Source organism: Pseudophryne corroboree, unplaced genomic scaffold (genome assembly GCF_028390025.1).
Source record: "Pseudophryne corroboree isolate aPseCor3 unplaced genomic scaffold, aPseCor3.hap2 scaffold_663, whole genome shotgun sequence".
Taxonomy (NCBI): Eukaryota; Metazoa; Chordata; class Amphibia; order Anura; family Myobatrachidae; genus Pseudophryne; species Pseudophryne corroboree.
This window is the reverse complement of record NW_026970250.1, coordinates 199476-205462: the sequence shown is the minus strand read 5'-3', so window position 1 is coordinate 205462 and position 5987 is coordinate 199476. Positions and strand designations below refer to the sequence as shown.

Below are 5987 nucleotides of genomic sequence, written 5' to 3'. Positions count from 1 at the left end.
ATAAATCATGAACTGCACTATACATTTAAACTGTACAATAATACAACAGTTAATAAGGCTATGGGTGTGGAGTGTAAGAGGGTGAGGGAATCACAAGCCCGAAGCTTTATTGAAAGACTGACACATATAAGGGGAGGATTAATAAATAGAAAGACATCCTTTACTATAGAATGTAGTCCAATCCAGTCTTTCAACTCTTCCACAATTGAAAAACGGATAGTGTTCCCAAGCCTTCCATCCTGGAATATCTTTGGTCTTTCGCCAATGAAGAAAGCAATCCCTCCCTCCAGCAGACCCTTCAACCACAATACAAGATCACAGCCAAAAGGCCGAGAAGCAACTACACTTGAGCTTAACAAAAATGGCTAAAACTTAGTGGAGGAAAGTGCAGTGCACCAAAACATAAGCTGACACAATCATGGAGAATGCGCCAGCATATATGCTCTTCTATCTATATTTTGCAAACATGCTCTTGTCCCCTCCAGCTGCTCTATGTAGATTTAACGTCTGGCAAGGTGCATAACCCACTGACAAGCAGGCACACTCCTGCATGAGTTTTCACTCTCACTAGCTGGATGATACACAATCATTTGCATGTGCTCCACCTCCGACACACCACCCACCCAACCACCCAGTCACCAGAGCCACCCACAAACCAACTGGCTCCGTGATTTAATTTGCACAGTGTAGTCATCCAGGCAGCATGTCCTTCTCAATGGAAGGATCTCTGGTTCCATGGAATCTTCCGCATTGGAATGCTGCGGAACAAAAAGGATTTAAATATTCAGCTTGCTAGCATTCAATGTACCTGCGGCTTGGCTCTAGCACATGGGTCTTCATCCTGTGGCCCTCCAGCTGCTGTGAAACTACACATCCCAGCATGCCCTGCCACAGTTTTGCTATAAGGTATGCTAAAACTGAGGCAGGGCATGCTGGGATGTGTAGTTCCACAGCAGCTGGAGGGTCGCAGGTTGAAGACCCATGTTTTAGCATGCCTGTTCTATGATGCATGTTCCGTGATGTCACAATCAGCTTGGAATGGGGTGTCTAGCAGGCATTTGCTGACAGCCACTTGAGGGAGACACACATCAGGAGATGCAGCATATCGGAGGTCTTCGATGCCTTTCCAGCAAATGCACACCACCTGCTGCTGGTCTGGACACAAAACAATGCCCACAATCGAAGTCCCAAAATGCCCAACTACAGGATTCATGTAAGTAGTGAATTTAGGAATGAATTTAGAAGTAGGAAATTAAGTTAGTTCACAAGTACATTCAAATTCAGATCTAAAGTCTAGGTAGGCCTCACGTCCTGGCAGCCGCCAGCATTTAAAAATGCCTTGATTAGAGGTACGGAATTAAATGTAGATAAGAAGTAGACACAAAATAAGACTCCGCAGAGCAGTTATCAGGTGTTTTTATCAATTGTTGCATTTAAAAAATCAAGCAATTAGGGAACACAATGTTGCAACAATGTAACCCTATTTGCAAAATAGTACTAAATAAGTTTGTCGATGTAAGACATTTGCAAAGGCGCATCCAAAACACGCTGGAAAATGCTACTGAATCTGTTTTTGGAGGCTAGAATAGGAAATGTGCATCGGTCCTACAAGTACTGAAAGCTCTTCTCCCATCTCCCTTTTCTGAAAAGCCATTTAATATATGGTTCCCAGATAGGGGACATATCAGATATTGCCTTTCAAAAGCAGCAAATATCATACCACTTCTATTGCCATCAAAGATAAACATTGATTGTTTTCAGATATTGGATTGAAAAAGCAGTCTTTATTGACATAAAGAAGCAAAAAAACATACATAAACATTACACACATAAGTACTGTGTTGCAGCACAGCCAAAACACAATACAAATGCTGTCGGTATATTACAGTTCAAGAACTACAGCACAGGTCAGCCTACACTATAAATCATGAACTGCACTATACATTTAAACAATACAATAGTTAATAAGGCTATGGGTGTGGAGTGTAAGAGGGTGACGGAATCACAAGCCCAAAGCTTTATTGAAAGACAGACACATATAAAGGGAGGATTAATAAATACAAAGATACCCTTTACTATAGAATGTAGTCCAATCCGGTCTTTCAACTCTTCCACAACTGAAAAACGGATAGTGTTCCCAAGCCTTCCATCCTGGAATATCTTCAGTCTCTCGCCAATGAAGAAAACAATCCCTCCAGCAGACTCTTCAACCACAATACAATATCACAGCCAAAAGAGCGAGAAGCAACTACACTTGCGTTTAAACAAAATGGCTAAAACTTAGTGGAGGAAAGTGCAGTGCACCAAAACATAAGCTGACACAATCATGGAGAATGCGCCAGCATATATGCTCTTCTGTCTATATTTTCCAAACCTGCTCTTGTCCCCTCCAGTTGCTCCATGTAGATTTGACGTCTGGCAAGGTGCATAACTCACTGACAAGCAGGCACACTCCTGCATGAGTTTTCTCTCTCACTAGCTGGATGATACACATTCATTTTCATGTGCTCCACCTCCGACACACCGCCCATCTAACCACCCAGTAACCAGAGCCACCCACAAGCCAACTGGCTCCGTGATTTAATTTGCACAGTGCAGTCATCCAGGCAGCATGTCCTTCTCAATGGAATAATCTCTGGTTCCATGGAATCTTCCACATTGGAATGCTGCGGAACAAAAAGGATTTAAACGTTCAGCTTGCTAGCATTCAATGTACCTGCGGTTTGGTTCTAGCACATGGGTCTTCATCCTGTGGCCCTCCAGCTGCTGTGAAACTACACATCCCAGCATGCCCTGCCACAGTTTTGCTATTAAGGTATGCTAAAACTGAGGCAGGGCATGCTGGGATATGTAGTTCCACAGCAGCTGGAGGGTCGCAGGTTGAAGACCCATGTTCTAGCATGCCTGTTCTATGATGCATGTTCCGTGATGTCACAATCAGCTTGGAATGGGGTGTCTAGCATGCATTTGCTGACTGCCACTTGAGGCAGACACACATCAGGAGATGCAGCATATCGGAGGTCTTCGATGCCTTTCCAGCAAATGCACACCACCAGCTGCTGGTCTGGACACAAAACAATGCCCACAATTGAAGGCTCAAAATGCCCAACTACAGGATTAATGTAAGTAGTGAATTTAGGAATGAGTTTAGAAGTAGGAAATTAAGTTAGTTCACAAGTACATTCAAATTCAGATCTAAAGTCTAGGTAGGCCTCACGTCCTGGCAGCACCCAGCATTTAAAAATGCCTTGATTATAGGTAGGGAATTAAATGTAGATAAGAAGTAGACACAAAAGAAGACTCCACAGAGCAATTATCAGGTGTCTTTATCAATTTTTGCATTTAAAAAATCAAGCAATTAGGGAACACAATGTTGCGACAATGTAACCCTATTTGCAAAATAGTACTAAATAAGTTTGTCGATGTAAGACATTTGCAAAGGCGCAAACAAAACACGCTGGAAAATGCAACTGAATCTGTTTTTGGAGGTTAGAATAGATGCAGGATCAAGTAGCTCAATGGGTAGGGTGTTTGATTAGAATTTAACAGGTTATAGGTTTGAATCCTGGGTATGATAGTTTGAGGTGTTATTTAATAAAGTATGTTTATATATTAGTCACACATGGCTTACTTGTACAAATGGCATGTCACCAGTTAGTGCTGACTGCTGATATGCCATTTACACAAACATGCCATGTGTGACTGTATATGCATTTAAGGAGGGCACCCCTGCAATACCACAAACCATTGAGTGTCAAGTATACTAGATATATCTTCATATCTCATGTGCTTTCTCTGAGATCAATCTTGTTATGCCCCTTCCCCACAAGGCATGCGCCTTTTGTCCATATTGCAAAAATGGGGGGGAGGGCATATAATTCTCTGTCACAGGGCACCAAAAAGTCTAGTTATGGCTCTGGTATGCATTATGTAATCTGGCAGACCATCTCTCCAACACTGGCTGGTTGGAATAGAAATCCGGTTATCTATGTGAGCAAATGACCATCAACGATTTACTCTCAAACACTAAAAAATGGACAAAAATGGTCCCCTAAACAAATTGGTTAAATTTTGGGTTTAACCAATTTGTGTAATGACCATTTTTGACCACTTTTCTAGTGTTTGGGAGCAAATGGTTAATTGACATTTGCTCCTATACATTACCAGATTTTCATTCCATCCATCCAGACTGGATAGATAGCCTGACAGATAATTGTGTAGTGTACGCCCAGGATAACTGTTAGTCATGCTTTATTTTATGGCGGCACATAAATGGGTGGACAGATCCAGGGCAAGCACTGCCCACTCATGCATAGTTGTCAACTGATGTGAAGTTCCAGGGGGCAATCTCAGTTATAAAGAGAAGTATCTGGAAATTGTCCCTAGTTAAAAAAAAAAAATTTGATCAACTCCATTTATTTAGTATGATATCCCAGGTGATAGGATGCCGGCAGTCAGAACAACATACTTTATTAAATAACACATCTCAAACTACCATACCCAGGATTCAAACCTATAACCTGTTGAATTCTAATCAAACACCCTACCTATTGAGCTATTTGATCCTGCATAAAAATTGTGAACATTATATGAAGCTATTGGTACTTTGCAAAAAAAAAGAATCAGCATTACAACGCAGCAGATCCATGCAGTTTGCAGCCACACACTACATGTATCTGCTCAGCCACAATGCTGATTATTTCTTCACAAAGTACAAGGTGAGCTCCAAACAGAATTCTCTAGCTTAGAATTATACCTTTCTTTGCCAAACCTAGAAGTCGGGCCCCCCACCCTGGGATCCCCCAGAGGGAGGCCTGCACCGTCATGCGGCAGGCTTGTCCGTTTTGGAAGCAGGCTGATGGGCAGCCCAGGATTGCTTCAGTCTGGGCTTGGCAGGTCTGGAAACATGAGCTTGCTTTGGGTATGCCTGACCTTGGGTACGCTTTACCTGGAGGATGAAAGGGCCAAGAAAAGTACTTTTAGCCTTCTGCGTGGTAGGAGTCATACTAGGTAGGCAAGCTGTTTTAGCAGTAGCCAGATCAGCTACAATCTTATTGAGGTCTTCTCCAAAAGGAGATTCAACTGAGGCAGCACAAGGGAACTCTCATCTGGGGACAACAACTGCAGGGAGAACACATATTTTCAGATGAACATGGTAGGGCAGAAGGCTGCCTAATACTGAAGCACCCCCAAACAACAAATCAAATGCAACTTACTTGACAGAGATGTGCCTGAGCAACGGCCCTCCCCAGCCCTATCCCAAATCATACTTATTTTGCATAGGAGATACCATGGTCATGAAGATTGTTCTCCCAGGGTTAGGTTCATTCATTGCATTCTGGGTATGCTGACCCCTGTGATTTCCCCAAATGTGGGAAACTCGACTGCATTATTTGTGGTAGTGGGGGACTGTGTTTGTGCTTTCCTCTGGTCAGCTCTGGTAAAAGTCAGATTTCTTTGTCTCAGATCTTCCTCTAGCCTTGTTCTTCTTTCGAGAGTTCCCTTGTGCTGCCTCAGTTGGATCTCCTTCACTTGACAGGGGGGTGCCCGAGCAGCGACCCTCCCCAGCTCTAGCCCAACTCCTACTTAGTTGCCAGGTGAGATACTATGATCATGAAGTTGCTTCTCCCAGGGCAAGGCTCACCCATTGCACTCTGGGTGTGCTGCCCCTGCGATTTCCCCAAATGTGGGAAACTTGACTGCATAATTTGAGTTTTCCCTGGTCGGCTCTCATGTAATTCAGATCTCTTTGTCTCAGGTCTCTCTCCAGCCTAGTTTGCTGTCTGGTTCTACTTCTTTTTTCTTGAGCCCCTCCCTTCTATACCCTTGTGCACTATCCTGACTTCTCCTCCCGTCTGCTTACTTTATGCCTCCCAATGCACAATGCAAACTACGGGTAGTGCTGCAGGGCCCACACCCTTTTACTTGCTTTACAGAGCAGCTCTGGAGCTGTTACAGTGCCCAGCTGCTGCAAGAAATCAGCTTGA

General features: G+C 43.4%; 2 non-coding genes across 2 annotated transcripts; both read left to right on the top strand.

The window, feature by feature from the left end:
• Positions 1 to 5266: 5266 nt before the first annotated feature.
• Positions 5267 to 5430, top strand: LOC135037003 (U1 spliceosomal RNA). Its single transcript, XR_010231619.1, has one exon. It is a non-coding gene; the product is annotated as a U1 spliceosomal RNA (small nuclear RNA).
• A 152-nt stretch (positions 5431 to 5582) lies between these two features.
• LOC135036931 (U1 spliceosomal RNA) lies at positions 5583 to 5745 on the top strand. The gene has a single exon (XR_010231553.1). It is a non-coding gene; the product is annotated as a U1 spliceosomal RNA (small nuclear RNA).
• Positions 5746 to 5987: the final 242 nt, after the last annotated feature.